Source organism: Saccopteryx bilineata, chromosome X (genome assembly GCF_036850765.1).
Source record: "Saccopteryx bilineata isolate mSacBil1 chromosome X, mSacBil1_pri_phased_curated, whole genome shotgun sequence".
Classification (NCBI taxonomy): Eukaryota; Metazoa; Chordata; class Mammalia; order Chiroptera; family Emballonuridae; genus Saccopteryx; species Saccopteryx bilineata.
The window spans coordinates 126022071-126041193 of NC_089502.1; positions in this window are offsets into that span (position 1 = coordinate 126022071).

The window sequence follows — 19123 nt, forward strand, 5'->3', positions numbered from 1 at the left end:
GTTAACCTCTCATAGCTAGTTCTGTTTTAAATCAGCACCACCCCTGTTGGCATTCCCACAGTGTTTTCTGGAGTTAATGTCCAAGGTAAAAAGAGACTGAGGGAGACTGAGGCAACAGTGACTAGAAGTGTCCAGTAGAGGAGCCTCCAGAGATCTCCTTAACCATGAGCGAGAGCCGTCCACAAAAGGGTGCTATTGCCAGATGCCAACTGCACTTCTCAAAATACTCTGCTTTTTCCCATAATCCTCCCTCCCCCTGGGCCTTAATATAAAGGCTTAAAAGAAATATAAACATCTATACAATACTCCTAGCTAGTTAGGGAAGAAAGTTAAATGCCAAATAAGAAGCAACAAGGTTAGGAACCCTTTCGTACTTCTAGCTGTCTGCCCAAATCACACTCTCACTTGAGAAGGGGGATTTTATAGTTAAAGAAATTCTGGAGTTTTTATTATTGTCAGGGATTAGACATACTAATTTCTGTGTTGCTAATTAAAATGGCTCTGGACCTGTCTGTCTCTTAAAGACTATGATGGAGTTTTGATAAAGTAAAGAATTATTGGAGTAAGGATGTCAGAAAAAATGAGTAGGAATGAGATGATACTGTCATTAGAAGGTGTGATGCCTGGAATTGATATTGTTAAAATGATAATTCCTGGTGATATAAAAGTTTAAGGTGTGCATATGAGATTAGGTCACTCAGATAGATGTAAGTAAAGGTCACCAAGTGATAGGTAAAGGAAAAGAGAGACTGGGAGCTTAGACTGAAGATCCACTGTGTGAAATCAGATCTTCTGCTAAGCATACACTGATGTGAAGTTAGGAATCTAAGATGCTTATTGGGGAGGACGATTCCTGTGAAAGAGAAAAGAGGAAACAGAATGGGGCAGAGAAAGTCTGTAGACTAGGAAGCAATATCTGACACCTCTGAAAGGATTGTGGGAAGGGGGCATATGGCAGAGAGAACCTCAGACTGCGATGTAGATCTGGAAGTGTTTTGGCCAATCTAATTTTTAGCTCCAGAGCAAAGATTGACGATTAGAGGAGTCTTATGTTGGTCAAAAAGAGCAAAGGACATAATACCATTGCTATGCTTTGTAATTGTCTGGGGGCTTCCCTAGAAGAATATGGCTTTCAGTGAAACACTACAACAGATCCTAAAAGTGCTGAAGCTGGAGGTAGTCAGTGAACTGCATTCTTCAGAGCTGAGTGGCATGTTATTTCTTAAAGGGGAATCTGAGTGGCCCATCTCCATGGCTACCACCTCTACTTGCATATTAAAATCATCCAGAATAGTGATATCAGTGGAAGAATAGAGAGAATCAAGAAATAAGCTTCATTTTATTGCGAGAGGGGAAACATGACCGCTAGTGATAGACAGTCGATGAAAGGAGGGGAGACAGGCATAGCCTAATGGTGTGGGCTGCATAAGATCTATGGTTACTAATGAGAAAAGTAGAAAAATATTGCAAACAGTAATTTGGAGCAAGGGAAGATAGCTACTTCATTCCCAAGGATGCGAGAGAAACAAATACACAAACTAAAAACAGTTTTATTGTGATGTACTGATGGAAGAAGTAGTGGTAGAAAGCCAGATTTGAGTTGATGCCAGATGTTGAAAGTTGAAGATATAATGCAGTTTGCGTATTAAAGATCTGGAGACCCAGAGAAACCATAAATGGATTTGAGAAGAAGTGGTATGAATGGAGGCTGGATAAACTGAGAAAATCTTCTGACAGTTGCAATTGTGTGAGTCTGGGTGATGACAGTAGGAATTAGTCACCCATTAAAAGTAGAGAAAGATGACTAACCAGTTCAGGTTTCGCCATTTTCTTTCTAACGCAGTGTCTTGGGAAACTTGGGGATGCCTTGTTAATTCTTGCAGCTTCCTGTGAAAACCATAACAGTAGAGGAGGAACTCTTGGTTGCCACATAAATTGTTGGCCCACCGAAGGTTAGATATTACAGGCACAAATGTATTGGTGTAAAATTGAAGTTGATAGGTGATTGGAATACTAACATAGCAACAAGGTTGAAACCAGTTAAGGAGGCTAATAAAAAATGAGTGTGAATTCACAAGATTACATTTTAGTATGATGGCTGTCATAAGTCATGCTTATTTTTTTAAGACATCCAATGATGATTGTTTATTTTTATATGAAAAGATTATGGAATGAAGTACAAAAAAGAGACATTAAAATGATTTTTAAGCATGTAAACTTTTAAGATATATTAAGTGTTATATACCCTTACAATGAAGAAGAAATAAAGTACTGATACATAATACAATGTGGATGTACCTAGGAAACATGATTATAAGTGAAAGAAGCCAGACACAAAAAATTACATATTATATGATTTCATTCATAGGAGACATATTCAAAATAGATAAATCCACGGAGAGAAAGCAAATTGGTGGTTGCTAGGATGTGAGGGGAATGGGGAATGAGGAGCAACTGCTTAATGGGTCTGAGGTTTCCTTTTGGGATGACAAAAATATTTTGGAAGTAGATAGAGGTGGTAGTTGTATAACATTGCAAATGTACTAAATGCCACTGATTGTTCATTTTTAAGTGATCAAATTTATGTTAAGTGAATTTCAACTCAAGAAAAGACATGGTAAAAATTACTTTAAATGATTTAAAATGTAATGATATTTATTGTTGAAAAGCTATAAGGAAATAGCACTCTTATACTCTGTGGGAATATGAATTAGTGTAAGCCTTTATATAATATTTTTAAAATAACCCCATGCTTCTTTCACAGGACAATCCCAACTTTAGGTATTAATCCTGCAAATCTATCCCACAGTTCTAATCTAGATTTTTCATACCCTATAGAAAGCTTGAAAGTTCCCTTCCCACTCTCCAGCCCATCAGAGACACGGGGGAATTGGTGGAAAGAAACTGGTTGAAAGTAATGGCGAGCTCTTATATATAGGTATTTTGGGGGGAAAAAAACCTTTAATTATGAATAATTTAGGTTTATCCTAATTTTCTTTATCCTCCACAGAACTATAAAATATGTTTTAAAGTTTTAGCATCTCAAAGTCTGGAAGAATTTCACTTCCTGCCAATATCCTCTCCTCAACATCTCTTACAAGAGATCTTTTAGAGTCTAGTTAAGGTCATCTTAAGGCAACCCCTCTAGACAAATTTACTTATAAGAGTATTTTCCCTCTGCTGTTTTAACTGTTGCCTCATGGCTTTAGATCACACATCCCAATTGTGTTTATACAAAGCAAGTCTAACCCTTAATGAATCAGACATTCTTCAGAAGACAGTTGGCCTCTGAGCTGAATGTCCCTAGTTCTTTGAACCTGGCATAATTGATACATAGATTTTTTCAAATAATAAACAGTTGTACACTGCAGTTTCTTAAACCTGCAATTCCTAGAAATATATACACAGACAATTGCAATTTAGAAAGACAATTAATTCCATATACTAAAGAAAATCGAATCAATTGCAGTAGCTACTAGGCAGAAAAATATCAAACACTTTTTTTTTTTCTTGGCAAAAACATGTCAAAGCACGTGAGCTACATTGTGGCAGTTCCTTTAAGAAATTCAACGTTGCTTTATTTTAGGATCAAAATAAAACCCTTGCATCCTGTGAATTTATGAGCCAAGTTTTATATGGGAAATTATTATTATGTTGAATTACAAATCCGGGAAAATACAGCTTTACAAAAGAAATGCTGGAACAATCTTAATTGCAGTTCAAAATGTTGACATTTTAATCTATGTACTCTAATAATATCCTCTTTTCTGTGTATGGAAGCTCATGGCGCTATTTAAAGGCACCGATATTTAAATATTGTAGGTCCCTAGGACCCTTGTGAGGGAAAGCCTTGTCAGAACAACATCATTCATTTGGGCTGACTAGGTGAAAAGCACGAGAACACAAACACTGTGATCCAGCTGGTTGTTCCCTCAGCATCATGATTAGATGAGTTTTTTAAGGTCCTGTACCAGGGGAGCTAGAATAGCTCTTTCTAGAACTGCTGGTGTTTGGATCAATTCCCCAGTTCCGCTTCTATGCCTAAAAACACCTTTATTTGCATTTTCTGCTAAAACTTTTACTTAATTCTGTGCATATGCATACCACACAGATTCTCACAGAACTCGGCTTTTATGTCTGCTCTTAATTAAAGCAGGAGTTTTGTTTAATCTCCTCCTTCAAAAAGAAATCCAAAGAATAGTATAGCCCAGCGGATTAGCTAACCCTTTGAACTTTGAAGCAAAGATCCATGAAGCCCACTGCGAATGTGTCTTGCCCTTGGCATCAGACATCTGCAAATAGGACACACCACACACACACACACACACACACACACACACACATTGTCAATTTCCCTTGTAATTGAGTGTTGTATAACAGAGTTTCAGGAAACAACGAATCAGATTTGAGGAGATTATCCTAAAAGCATACCATCTATATATAAATTTACATGATTAGCTAATTATAAAGTAATCTTGTGAGTTACATAGAGACAACAAGATAGGTTATAGAAGAAATTTTAGAAGGAACTTTATTATTAAGCCTGCAACATGCACAGTGCAAAACCCCAAATCATGCAGTCCAGAATATAGCTCTGAGGCTGCTTTTATAGATATAATCACATACTAGATGGGGTGAAAAGGAGAGGAAGCATGGTACAAAAGTCATTTACTAACAAGCTTATTGAGTTTTTACTGTCTTGTTATAAAGTTTACCTATAGGATTTTTTTTTACAAGGACAGAGAGAGAGTCAGAGAGAGGGATAGATAGGGACAGACAGACAGGAGCAGAGAGAGATGAGAAGCATCAATCATCAGTTTTTCATTGTGACACCTTAGTTGTTCATTGATTGCTTTCTCATATGTGCCTTGACCGTGGGCCTTCAGCAGACTGAGTAACCCCTTGCTTGAGCCAGCGAAGGTGGTGAGTTGTTTTTTTGTTTGTTTGTTTGTTTGTTTTTTGCTCAAGCCAGATGAGCCCACGCTCAAGCTGGCGACCTTGGGGTCTCGAACCTGGGTCCTTCTTCATCCCAGTCCGACACTCTATCCACTGCGCCACCGCCTGGTCAGGCTACCTGTAGGATTTATCAAAAGGAAAAAAAAAAATTCCTATCCACTAAAACCAAAAGATAACACAGTAGTGATAAATGTTTTACATATCTGACAAAGACATTCCTAAAGCCTCTAGGATTTACAACCTATCCCTGTTGCCACAATAGTAGGAAATGTTTAGTTTCAGATAAGGAGAGAAGATAAATGAAGTTACTTTTGCTAAGAGAATTGGGGTTAGCTTATTAGGAAGTTGAAAGCTAGTCCCCGTTTGCTTAGTTTACAAGTTTTGCACATACAAAAATTTCAAAACGATAATTTAGAGAGCATATAAAAAGTTACAGAATACAGATTTTCATGCAAGGAAGGGGGGGGAGAGCTCGGAATTCCTTTGTCTAGAGGTATACATCATTCTTACGACTTCCAGGATGGGGGGAAGAGTCAGGATTAGTGTAGGAATTTCTAGTTAAGGCACATAAACATTGTTTCCTAAAGGCTTTTAAGAAAAGAGAAGAGAAAGGGGTTTTTAGATAGGGTCTATCTTATTTACTCTGTCTAGCAAATGGTGTCAGTCCTTCCAGAGAACTATAGGAACTAGTTAAACTATGACTAGCTGATTTTTGCCCCTGTAAGCTCTTCTTGTTTTTTCTTCCTCAGAAAGGAGGGGTAAGGGGGCCTGGCTTTTCCTTTTACAATGCTAATTTTAACAATTTTTGCAATTCCTTGGCACCTTATCACAATATGAGTATCCAATTGTTCCAGTACCATTCACTGGAAAGATTATCCTTTGTCCATGGAATTGCCTTTGCTCCTTTGTTAAAAATTATAGACTATTTTTGTGGAGGTCTATTTCTGAGTTCTTATTCTGTTCCATTGATCTATTATTTTGTATTTTTTGCCAGTACCACACTGTCATAATTACTGTAGCTTTATACTAAGTCCTGAAATCAGGTAGTCTCAGTCTTCCAACTATCTTCTTCCATATTGTCTTAGCTATTGTGGGTCATTTGACTTTCCATATAAACACTAGAATCAGTTTGCTAATATCTATAAAATAGTATAGTGGGGTTTTGACTGAGATTGAATTGAATCCATAGATTGAGTTGAAAAGAGTTGATATTTTAATTGCATTGAGTCTTTGTTGGTCAAATAAGTTTGTAAATAATGATATCTATGTTTGCTCCCTTATAGTTTGCATTGAATGTGGGGGGACAAGCTATAAGCAGTCAGGATTCTTATAGCCTAAGGCTTTGTTTTAGGGTGGGGTGGTACAATCCTTTTTGATGTGGGTTGGTACAATCCCATCATGCCTCAGATAAATGACTTTTTATTACAGACTTCCCTATTTTGTATATTGGATTAAAGGTTTTGATTTCTACACTATAAATTGGGGGCAGACCGGGAGCTTGCTCTCTTGGTTCCTGATATTAGCAATAGAGAGGAAAGCAGAGAGAAGCCACTTGGAGGAGGCCAGGAGAAGCAGCCAAGATGGTGGAGTGTTGAAGGAGAAGCCAGTTTGTGCAGAGTTTGTGCAGAGAGAAGGAGATGGGGAACAAAGGTGAATAAGGCTAGTGAGCTAGAAACCTTTGATTCTAGGAAACTAGGATAAGTCAGTAGCTTTATGAACACTGAATGAGTGGGTTTTGGAGCCCAGTGTGTGTTTTTACTTGCCCACCGGGTGAAAGCTAGGATTAAAGATAATGGCCCACCAGTTTGTGGCTCTGTTGTTTCATTACCAACTGTCCGAATCCAGTGAGAACCTGCATGGGCCAGGCGGCTGCGATGGTGGCTGTGGATACTGGCCATACAGCCTTCATATCTATAAATATGAAATACCTCTATACTTATTTAAAATTTTATTTGTCTATTATTGTTTGGTAGTTTTCCTCAGATAAATCATCTACATATTTTGGTCGATTTATACCCAAGCACTTCATTTTATTGGTGCTAATAGTAATGACAATAGCTGGATTTATACAGTAATTTCATATTTAGTTTTATAAGAAACTGCCAAAATGTTTTCCAGAGACATATTTTAAATTAATTTTGGGGATCTATCTAGATCAATAAACATAAATATAACCTTTTTTCATAGCTCCATAATTTTCCATGGTATAGAGGTGCCATAACTGATTCACCATTCAGATTGTTCAGTTTTTATTTTTAACCCCTGTCAATGTTGTCATGACAGACATTTTTTATAGTGATTTTTATATATGGTTGGTTTTATTTCAATAGGATAGATTTTGGTATTTGGTCATTTTAATACCATCCAAAAGGTACAGCAATGTCTACTCTTACAAGCAAGGTATGAGGGTAGCAATGGTTGCACTTCCTTGCTAGCCAGAAAATTATTAACCTTCTTTTATTCTTATAATTTATTATTTTTACAGTTAGATATTTAAGTTTATTTTGAACTTACTAAGGAAAATAGAGTAGTGTAGGAGTCTAATTTCATTTTTTTTAAAAAAATCTCTTCCAGTTAGCTAATACTCCATGACAAGTTACCCCAAAACTTAGTGGCCCTACACACCAGTTTATTATTATTTTTATTTCATGATTCTGTGGATTACCAATTCAAACAAGGCTAAGAGTGATGGCTCATTTCTTCTCCATGATGTCTGGTAATTCAGGTGGAATGACATCTGGAGACTGAAAGAGATGAGAATAGGCCGAGCATTTCCCTCTCCTGGTGGGCGTGCCGGGTGGATCCCGGTCGGGCGCATGCGGGAGTCTGTCTGACTGTCTCTCCCTGTTTCCAGCTTCAGAGAGATGCAGAAAACAAAACAAAATAAAACAAACCAAACAAACAAAAAAAACCTCTGTTTGTGTGTGTGTGCAGGAATGCTGTTTCTTTCTTAATATTTGAAACATGACACTAATTTTGTAAATGTATATCTAAATTAACATTCAAGTACTAGATGAAAGTATGCCAAAATAGTAACAGAAGTTATTTCTGGGTAGCAATAAGAGGTAATATATTTTCTTCTAATTTTCTATTTCTCCACCAAATCGTTCCTTGTAAGTAGTGTATTCCAAATGCTTAAAATAATAAAATGCCATTCATGGGACCCCCACAAATTCAATCCACATTTTGGCTAAGAATGAATGAAAATCCACTTTTTATCATGTAAAAAAAAACTATTATACTAAAAAAATCTGAACATAATTTTAAGAGATATGTGCATTTACCTAAAAGTATAATATACTTAAATATTTGAAGTCTATAGTTGATTTGAGATAATTTTATAAGTACCAAACTTAATTTATATATTATATGTAGCAAGGCTTTATCATGGCAGTATTGTTTTCCTTTACAGTACCAAAATGTTAGTGAAACTGTTCATTTTTACAATTTTGAAACGTCTGTATTCTCTTAAAATATATGAGTTGCTTATATTCAGTTTAAATATTTTTATTTAAGTATATTTTGCTAAGTTATTGAAATTTAAAATGGAGAGCTATGGCCATATAAACATACCCTTGATTCTATCAGATTGGATATCCCCTGTCATGCAGAGTACTGAACTTTTTAAAAGAGCATTTAAACACCACAAACAATTATAAAGAATCTTCAAAGCATCTTAATATTAATTTTAAAAAGGTTAGATTAATCCTACTAAGGGCAATAATAATCACCTGCAAGTTCAAAGTCATTGGCACTTAAGTTGGAGATACTTATGTCCCCAATAAATTTTTGGTTCTTCCTTTAAATGTTTCAAATCTTGTGTCATATGATTTAGGCTTGTGGATTGCAAATGAAAGTGACATTCCAGAAAGGTTCTGAAATAGTACTAATTTGCAGCTCTTTTCAGCCTAAATAAAAGTCATCTCCCATGCCTTGTAGTGACTAATCTAAACTAAAATACCTGACATTTCCACTCAGACCAAAGAACAGACTGAAAGTGCTGAATTGTCAGCAAAGCTTTGATGTAAATCAGTAGTCACAGGAGACTGCAAAAAAGAACATAATGTAACCGTCAGCTCATCAAAGGGAAGCTTTCTTCTTTTAAAGAAAAAAAATTCTGACATCCTTCCTCTGAATTAAAGAATCATTTGGCCTCGTTATTTTAAGATACAGTTTCCTCCCCAATAAATATCAAGATAATTAACACTGAGAGCAATTGTTTTTTTTTTCCCAAATGATCCAACAGAATTATAAAAATACAAATCAGAAACAAGGTGTTATTTGGCATGTGAGACTTCCTTTTTAAAATTTTAGGCACTCTTTAAGCTCCTGATTATCTCTCATGGATCAAAGTAAAAGAAAAGTATGGGGAAACTCAAATGAGGATTTTTTTCAAATCATTTTCTTGGAAAAACCGAAGTTCTTTTTTTTTTCTTTCTGCTAAATAAAACTATATACTTCCAGTAGACTGTATGTCTATATCTTTTCTATACAAAACATAGTGTAGAAAATGTTCACACTCAGCCACAGTACCATCACTTTGAAGCTCACTAGAAAATGCAGATTATCAAACCTCACCTCTGATTAACTTAATCAGAATCTCCATTTTGACAAGATTTTCATGTGATTTCTATGCCTGTTGATGATTGAGACACACTATTGTCGCAATATCTGCATAACAACTAAAAATTTTTAGAAAGAATAATTTGTTGTATTTTGATATTCTGTTCAAACCATTTTAGACCAGAGAATGGGAAAACAGCAATTTTTGAATCAGGTTTGCTTTGCACATGATATTTCCGCTTAGTAGAGCTCTGTTCCAGGTATGTTAGAATCCAAGAAATATATTGATATATACTTTTTTCTAGTTGGAAAGAAAAAAAATGTGAAGATGATACAGTCAAAGTTGTCACTCAAGGCAAGATACTTTACGTTATGGATATTGTGTCAATTAAGGTTCATTCAGTTGCAAATAATGAAGAACTCAATAAAACTAGCTTAAACAAGAACAAATTTACTATCAATATATTAAGAAAATGATGTTCTATATTAGGAAGATCATATTTGGGACTTGTCTTTAAGCTAGTAGCCTTGATGGTCACAAAATGGCTTCCACCATCTTAAATAGGACGGAACCATGAGAAAAAGTTATATTGCAGAGCCCTTAATGTTGGCTTTCCCTGATGTCTCATTGACCAGGTTAGAGTACATGTCCATGCCTGAGCCAATCAATTACAAGGTAAAGGAATTGTCATGACTGGTCTTAGACTAACCAGGATTTATGTCTAAATCATATTGGGGAGGAGAGTTATGATGAAAAGCTTCTAATATGGTTCCCAGTGACTTCCAACTTCTGGTATTCTTACCACTATGTAATCTCAACCCACTTTGAGTGTTAGCTAGACCTAGTGATTTGCTACTAACAAATAGAATATGGTCAAAATAATGGGATATCCCTTGCAAGATTGGATTACCAAAAGAAGTTGGTGTCTGTCTTGCTTGTTTCTTCTCTTTACTTCCTCACTCTAATGCATGCCAGGTGTCATATTGCAAGTGTGATTACTTGAAGCCTCTAGGATCTGAGGGTGACATCCAGCCAACAATACACAACAAGCCAGAATGCCTTAGTTATACAACTACAAAAAAATGAGTTCTGCCCCAAATCAGAGTAAGCTTGTCAGTGGGTCCTTCCCTAATCAAGCTCCTAGCTGCAAACACAGTTTGACCTACACTTTGCTTGTACCCTATGAGACTTTAAGCAGAGGATCCAATGAATCATACCCAGACTTTTAACCCATGAAAACAATGAGATAATAAATGTGTGTTGTAAACCACTCATTTTGTCTTAGTTTGTTCTACTGCACTAAAAAGCTAATACCAGTTGGTAGATGAACAGTGTGATCCTATAGAAAAAGGTAACTGCATCCAGAAAATGAAAGCCCTCTACTCCTTAATTTCTACCATTTTCTAGTTGTATGGTTTGATTTAGTAGAAAATTGTTTCTAATGAGTTAATTATGCCAAGCAAGTAAAGACAGTTTGATGAACCATATGAAATTGTTATTTTTGTAGGTCAAAAATGATTGCAATTGGTGATTTCATATGGCTTAACCTGTACATGAAACTGTTTTGAAGAGGTATATTCAATATTAATAATCTTCAGCCTGACCAGGAGTTGGTGCAGTGGATGGAATGTCGGACTGGGACAGGGAAGACTCAGGTTCAAAGCCCTGAGGTCTCAGGGTTTAGCGCGACCACCTTGAGCTTGGGCTCACTAGCTTGAGTGCAGGGTCGCTAACATGAGCAAGGGGTCATAGACATGACGCCATGGTCACTAGCTTAAGCCTAAGGTCGCTAGCTTGAGCATGTGGTCACTCGCTCTGCTGTAGCCCCCAGTCAAGGCACATATGAAAAAGCAATCAATGAACAACTAAAGAGACTAAAGAACCACAAGGAAGAATTGACGCTTCTCATCTCTCTCCCTTCCTGCCTGTCTGATCCTATCTGTCCCTCTCTGTCTCTGTCATACACGCACACACACAAGTAATAATAATAATCTTCAAAATGAGACTTTTACTTTTAGTACCAGTACTAAAGGGTGGATATTTCTCCTTTAGTTAGAAACAAAATTTCCCTGAAGTAAATGCAACATCATCCATTCAATTATCCGATTCTATAAACAACCTCTTACTCCTCAAACATGTTTGAATATATTGCAAATTTTCATACATTAGTTCAACCTTTAGACCAGGGGTCAGGAACCTATGGCTCGTGAGCCAAATGTGGCTCTTTTGATGGCTGCATCTGGCTTGCAGACAAATCTTTAATAAAAAAAAAAAAAACATGTTAAAATATGATATAAAACATTCTCATGTATTACAATCCATTCATTTCCTACCACTCATGTTCATGGTTGCATGTGGCTGAAGTCAATCACAGCTGTCCTCTGGGACAACACCAAATTTTTATTGTATAATACGTAACGTACTCGGGTCATTATGAGGTCGGGAAGTTAACTTCCCTTTTTTTAAATCAAGTAGTCAGCTAGCTAATTGCTGAAACCCTTTTGATGAAGAAGATGGCTAAAAGAAAAAAAGATGAGTACTGTACTTTTCAGCAGGAATGCATAGAGGAATTTGCCTTTGTGGAGAGAACAGGTACTGCAGTGTGTCTAATATGCAATGATAAAATTGCATCGATGAAACAGTCAAATATAAAGTGGCACTTTGACACACGCCATACTACATTTGCATCGAAATATCCAGCAGGGGACAGCAGGAAGAAAGCATGTCAAGAGCTACTGTGCAGAGTGCAAGCTGGTCAGCAGCAACTCCGTGTTTGGACCCAATAAGGTGACTGGAATTTGGCCAGCTTTGCTGGTGCTTTAGCAATTGTGAGAAATGGAAAGCCATTCACAAATGGGAAGTATGCCAAAACATTCATGCTTGATGTTGCCAATGAACTTTTTGACGACTTTTCGGATAAAGACAAGATAATCAAACAAATAAAAGACATGCCTTTGACTGCAAGAACTGTTCACAATCGTACCATCATGATGGCAAATCAAATTGAGGCAACACACATGAAGGACATAAATGCAGCACCATTCTTTTCTCTCGTTTTGGATGAGTCAACAGACGTAAGCCATTTATCCCAGTTCAGCGTGATTGCAAGGTATGTTGTCCATGACACACTAGTGAGGAAAGTATTGTTGTTTTGCCTATGAAAGAGACATCAAGAGGGGAGGATTTATTCAAGTCTCACTGAGTTTGCTAAAGAAAAAAATCTACCGATGGATAAACTTATTTCGGTGTGTACTAATGGTGCTCCGTGCATGGTGGGGAAAAACAGGGGATTCGTGGTGCTTCTTCATGAACATGAAAAGAGACCCATCCTAAGTTTTCACTGCATCCTACATCAGGTGGTGCTTTGTGCTCAGATGTATGGCGAGCAGCTTGGTGAGGTGATGTCACTGGTCATTTGAGTGGCCAACTTTATTGTTGCCTGAGCTTTAAATGATCACCAGTTTAAAACACTGCTGGATGAAGTTGGGAAGAATTATCCTGGTCTGCTTCTGCATAGCAATGTGCGTTGGTTGTCAAGAGGGGAATATGCTCAGCCGTTTCACGGCTTGTCTGAGCGAAATTCAGACTTTCTTGAAATGAAAAATGTCAAGCATCCTGAGTTAGCTAACACTGAGTGGCTCCTGAAGTTCTACTATCTCGTGGACATGACTGAACATCTGAACCAGCTCAATGTGAAAATGCAAGGTGTTGGAAATACAGTCTTATCCCTTCAACAAGCAGTGTTTGCATGTGAAAACAAGCTGGAACTCTTCATCGCAGACATTGAAACAGGTTGTTTACTACACTTTGAAAAACTGGGAGAGTTTAAAGATGCATGCACAGCAAGTGACCCTGCTCAACATCTTGATCTCCAGCAGTTAGCGGGCTTCACATCTAATCTCCTGCAGTCATTCAAAGCACACTTTGGAGAATTTCGTGAGCACACTCATCTTTTTAAGTTCATCACCCATCCACACAAGTGTACAGTGGACAGCGCCGACCTGAGTTAATTCCCTGGTGTCTCCGTCAGAGATTTTGAGCTATAAGCTGCTGACCTGAAGGCCTCAGACATGTGGGTGAATAAGTTCAAGTCATTGAATGAAGATTTGGAAAGACTTGCATGACAGCAAGCAGAGTTGGCGAGCAAACACAAGGGGGGAGAAATGAAAAAAACTTCAACTCGCGGACCAGCTGATTGTCAAAACTTGGAACTCGTTTCCTGTCACATACCACACACTGCAGCATGTGAGTACTACTATATTACAATGTTTGACTCTACGTATGCATGTGAGCAGTCTTTCTCACATCTAAAGAATGTTAAGACCAACCTACGATCATGTTTAATGGATGGAAGTCTCATCGCCTGCATGAAGCTTAACCTCACCACGTATTAACCAGACTACAAAGCCATCAGCAAAACCATGCAGCACCAGAAGTTGTATTAATGGTAAGAAGTACCTTATTCATCATTGGTTAGCAACAGCATAACAACGTTATTAAAAAGAATTCAGAAACTTGTACTTTAAAAGTGTTGGTCTTACATGAAATGCACACATTTACTTGTCTTTAGTGTTAAACATATTGTATGGCTCTCACGAATTACATTTTAAAATTTGTGGTGTTCATGGCTCTCTCAGCCAGAAAGGTTCCCAACTCCTGCTTTAGTCTATCTTGTATTTTTATAAAAATCCATTTTTTTTTCGTAGAAAGATAATTCAAGCAGATGTTGGTTATCTGTATCTCAATGTTTGATCCTTTCTTGAGCTCTTTGATTCTTAAGTTTCAATAGGAAATAGACTTTCTGTTCTGAAACTTAACTTGAACCTTTGTTTACTGATATAATGGTGAATCTCAAAATTTAATGGGTTTTCTTAAAATGTTAATGTATGCTGTATATTTAACAAACTCCAATATAACCTCAAAATGGCACTTGTGGATTAAAAACTTTAAATTACTCCAGAATGTTTGCTAAAGCAGGACATCCTTGCTGGGAACCCTGCTATTTACCTTTAAATAAATGAAACATAATAACTATCTTAACATAAACACTAAGTACTTTAAATAGGTTCCTAATTTTTCCTAATAATAGATACTAAATCCACATTTATTTAAGAGTTGACTGTTATTGCAATGATATTAACCTTATAATCATTAACATTCCTGTGGAACTTAAGGGCTATTTATTTTTAAACAATATTTCCCAACTGGGGACCAAGGACTCATTTGAACCCAGATGTGGAAATAGATCTTAAGGAAATCCAATAAGCCCATTACCATGAGAATTGATTTAGTTCTCTGTGAACGTACATTTACTCTAGATTCTTCACACCTGCACACCCTGTGTATACTTACTTGGTGACAATTAAGTATTACAATAGAGTAAAAAAACACTCCCCAGAGTGTTTTTAAGAATTAACATATGCTTAAAAAGTTTCCACAAATGAAGTAGCTTGTGATTTAGAAAGATGTTAAATAGCAAAACTAGCAATAGGCAACAGGAAAATGGGGGGAAAAATTCCCACAGCACTTTTCACCATGTTATTCTGGGGTTCTTAAATTTAGGAGCAAATTTTCTGTCCTAATTCCCATCTTTGCCTTGTCTCCTACAAATTATACCATGTACTTTCATACCCCAAAGCACAATTTCCTGTAAATATGACGGATATGTTACTTTCACATTTTTTTATACCCCAAGCATTAAATTAAGGGAATAGTATACAAATATTAGGTTTTCAATAATAAGAAAATAGATTGAAAGCTGGAGATGGGTTGACCTTTCCTGGGGCTTGCCTCTAAATCGTAGTTTGAAAGACATAATAATTTGACCCTTCTATTTTAAGTATAGTTTGTTAGGTAGATCCTAGCACTTTGGGAATGTCATCAGTGTTCTAGAACAGCAATTTTCAACCTTTGTCATCTCACGGTACACATAAACTAATTACGAAAATTCTGCAGCACACCAAAAAAAATTCTTTTTCCGGTCTGATTTTAAAAATAAGAATAATTTTGATTCATTCACACCAGATAGCTATTGTAGTGTTGGCTATTGTGTTGTTTTTTTTTTTTTTTGCAATCTAAGGGAAAAGAGATTCAGTGCCCCTGACTAAATAGGTATTGTACATTTTAAAAATTATTGCAGCACACCAATTGAAAATCCCTGTTCCAGATCATTGTAAAAATGGTCTTCAGCATCCTTCAAAATGAAACTTATGCAGAAAAGCAATATGCCAAGCATAGAAATGTGGGCCATCTTTATTTAAAGCAGGAAAAGATATAGTCCAGGGACTAATTGCTTAACTCTTCCATACCTGCAATCCCTTTAACCTAAATGAGTCTTACGGAGCAAGGAGTATTCGTTTTTAATTGTGGAAAAATTTAAATTGAGTGTACAGTTTTAAAGTAAGCAATTCAACATGTTTTGAAAAATATTTATAACACTGCATTCAAGATTATTCTATCACTGAAGAATATGCTCCCATTCCCCCTCCTGGTCAACCCTCATTCCTAAAGGCAGCAAGTGTTCTGATTTCTATGAATATGATCATTTTTACTTGGTTTTGAACTAAAATGCATGGACTCCAACAGAATATACTTATTTATCTCAGCTTAACGGTTTTAAAACTAACACATTGTTGCGTGGATTAGTAGCGCACTCCATGTTATTTCTGAGTAGTATCCCATTTTATGGCTAGACCACAACTGGTGCTTCAGTTCACTTATTCATGGATATTTGAGTTGTTTCCTGTTTTCAACTGTTATGAATATTACAAATGTTTTTGGGGAAATGTGTTTTCCTTTCTCTTGGGTCAATATCTGAAAGTACAATTGCTGAGTTGTGTGATAAATATGAGTAATCTATAAGAAATGTTCAGTTATATAAAATTCTAGGAAATGCAAACTAATATATAGGTACAGAAAGCATATCAGTGGTTACATATGGAAGGAGGTAGGTACCACAGGGAGTGATTACCGAGGGACAAGTATTGTTTGGGGTGATGATGTTCATTATCTTAATTATGGTGATGTTTTCACAAGTATACATATCAAAACTTATCCAGATTTTACTTTAAGTATTTCATGTGAACTTTATGTCATTAAAGCTGTTATAAATTAAAATGACACAGTAAAAATATTAGTTCCTGCTTTCAGTTTGCAATAGCATAGTCTAAATTAAAGGTTAGAGCTAGATCAAGAAGAAAAATAAAGACCTTTATTTTATATATATACTCATCAGAGAAAATATAGCTATAAACAATTTCTATAATTTTTCAAACAAATCTATCACAATCACATTTTTTTTTCATCATTTAATTTGATGTTCTTGTCCCTTCAGAACCTCCAGAACCTGGATCATTACTCTGCTGTCCCAACCTCATCTGCTTCTGGTCTACAAAAAGTACTAGGAAACTTTTTTTTATTATCGGTGCATTCTCACAGTTATGCAAAAGATGTTAGCTCATAAACCTGCATCCATGGTTAATTTACTTAATTAATAGTTAAGAGCACCTGGCAGAGTATTAATCACCAGACTTTCAAGCTTTGTTGATGACAATATCTAGCCTGGAATTTATAACAGATCCTTCAAATAAGCATAAAATTACAGTAGGAATCACATGTTGATAAAATAGATAAAACTGATGCTGGTTAATCCATTACATTGACAGTAAAAAATATAAAAATTTAAAAAACCAGAAATTCCATAATAGGGTATAGTACATAACTATTCAATAATAATTTAATCAATATTCTTCCTGACATTAACAATGTGCATTTCCCATTAATCTCCAAGGGTTTCTATTACATTCTGTAAAGTGTACAATTTCTGTAACACTTATGCTAACATTTTATCTGCATAAAATTAAATTGAAGGAAATTGAGCTTCTAACACCTCTTCCCCTGAAAAAATAAAATAAAATCTCTTCCCTTAAAATTCTAAAATAGTGGTGCTGAACTATTTAAAAAATATGGAGAATTCCAAACAAATGTAATTATTTTGGTGGTCTCTTTTCATAGGGTAAAACAATAATTATTGTAGTTGCTCAAGGAACTTTTAAGAAACCCCCAAAAATTGATTAATGTCATCTTGACATATTCATTATTCTGAATTTAGAATCTTACTTTAGGAAGTCATAATTAAAAGAATTTTCAGAAATAATTTATTCAGTAGGAGCATAGATACTTGTGACCAAGAAATGAATTGAGCTACCTATTAATTTAAATTTAAATATTTAAAAATAAAACAGTAGAGATAGTATACAGATGAGAAAAGTTATATTTTTTAGAAGATAAAAACTGTTCGTTACTATACTTTTTTTGTTTCAATAATCAGGGATATAAAAATCAGCATAAAACATGGAAAGCTATTTTGTTGAGTCACAAATCTCCAGTATCTGGGAAGATTTAAAAGTAAAAAAATAACTTACTTTCTGTTGTTTATAACAGACTTCAAGACTAATTTTCTATTTGACAGTGAGAAAAACAAATTCTAATCATTTATTGTTATAATATTTGACAGTAGAGTAATTACCACATCTGTATTTTTCTTATAAATATAAGAAAACTTTTCTAAAATTTCAATATATTTTATGGTTTTTACTGAAAGTTATTATTTGTAAATATTATAAACAAGGAAATAAAGTAGTCTTTCTGCAAACTTTCTAGAACATTTCATATCCATTCAAGTTTTGTCCTTCCATGTCATCTTTCTTATTATGGTAAACCAAACACTTTATTCCAAACCGTACAATAAAACCTCTTTTTTCTTGAGTTGTGTATATATAGTCATATTTCTTTGCTCTTCTTGTTCCTAGCTCAGTCTCAAACACATATTAAATAAGATGCTTAACTAAAGGTACTTAATTGGCAATAATTAACATGTTTGTTAACCTGACCCAAAGGTATAGCCATCCTATAGTATAAAAAATGAGAACAGCACACAAACATGAATCCTTGTTGACTATTCTTTTAGTATTCTATATCACTTAGAAATAATCCAAGAGTACAAAGTCTAATTCACTCTGTATAATATTATCCCAAGATCTTAAAGGTAAATAAAGATAGTAGAAATAATATTTAACCTGACATACCACCAACATGATTTATTGTAAATATAAAAACTTTTGTTGAGCCCTGGCCGGTTGGCTCAGCGATAGAGCGTCGGCCTAGCGTGCGGAGGACCCGGGTTCGATTCCCGGCCAGGGCACACAGGAGAAGCGCCCATTTGCTTCTCCACCCCTCCGCAGCGCTTTCCTCTCTGTCTCTCTCTTCCCCTCCCGCAGCCAAGGCTCCATTGGAGCAAAGATGGCCTGGGCGCTGGGGATGGCTCTGTGGCCTCTGCCTCAGGCGCTAGAGTGGCTCTGGTTGCAACATGGCGATGCCCCAGAGGGGCAGAACATCGCCCCCTGGTGGGCAGAGCATCGCCCCTGGTGGGTGTGCAGGGTGGATCTGTCTGACTGTCTCTCCCTGTTTCCAGCTTCAGAAAAATGAAAAAAAAACAAAAAAAACTTTTGTTGAAATTATTATTCAACTTAGTTGAACATATAGTTAAAAGTTTTTTCATAATCTTAAATGTTATGTGAAAATAATATTAACATGTCTGATCTT